This window comes from Arachis hypogaea, chromosome 15, assembly GCF_003086295.3.
Source record: "Arachis hypogaea cultivar Tifrunner chromosome 15, arahy.Tifrunner.gnm2.J5K5, whole genome shotgun sequence".
Classification (NCBI taxonomy): Eukaryota; Viridiplantae; Streptophyta; class Magnoliopsida; order Fabales; family Fabaceae; genus Arachis; species Arachis hypogaea.
In genome coordinates, this window is record NC_092050.1 from 58,266,540 (window position 1) to 58,267,043 (window position 504).

At 41.1% G+C, this 504-nt stretch overlaps 1 non-coding gene across 1 annotated transcript; it reads left to right on the plus strand.

Annotated features, from left to right (window-relative positions):
* LOC112752492 (small nucleolar RNA R71) lies at positions 1-108 on the plus strand. The gene has a single exon (XR_003176926.1). It is a non-coding gene; the product is annotated as a small nucleolar RNA R71 (small nucleolar RNA).
* Positions 109-504: the final 396 nt, after the last annotated feature.

Genomic DNA, 504 nt, shown 5'->3' on the forward strand with positions numbered 1-504 from the left:
AAGCATGTCAGAAGGACACTTTTTGGTCAACTGTTTGTATCTTTCCCAAGCTTCATAGAGGGATTCACCTTCTTTCTGTCTGAAGGTTTGAACATCAGCTCTAAGCTTGCTCAGCTTTTGAGGAGGAAAGTACTTGGCTAAGAAAGCCGTGACCAGCTTATCCCAAGAGTTCAGGCTGTCTTTGGGTTGAGAATCCAACCATAATCTAGCTCTGTCTCTTACAGCAAAAGGGAAAAGCATGAGTCTGTAGACTTCAGGATCTACTCCATTAGTCTTAACAGTATCACATATCTGCAAGAATTCAGTTAAGAACTGAAAAGGATCTTCAGATGGAAGTCCATGAAACTTGCAGTTCTGCTGCATCAGAGAAACTAATTGAGGTTTCAGCTCAAATTTGTTTGCTCCAATGGCAGGAATAGAGATGCTTCTTCCATGTAAATTGGAATTAGGTGCAGTAAAGTCACCAAGCATCCTCCTTGCATTATTATTATTTTCGGCTGCCAT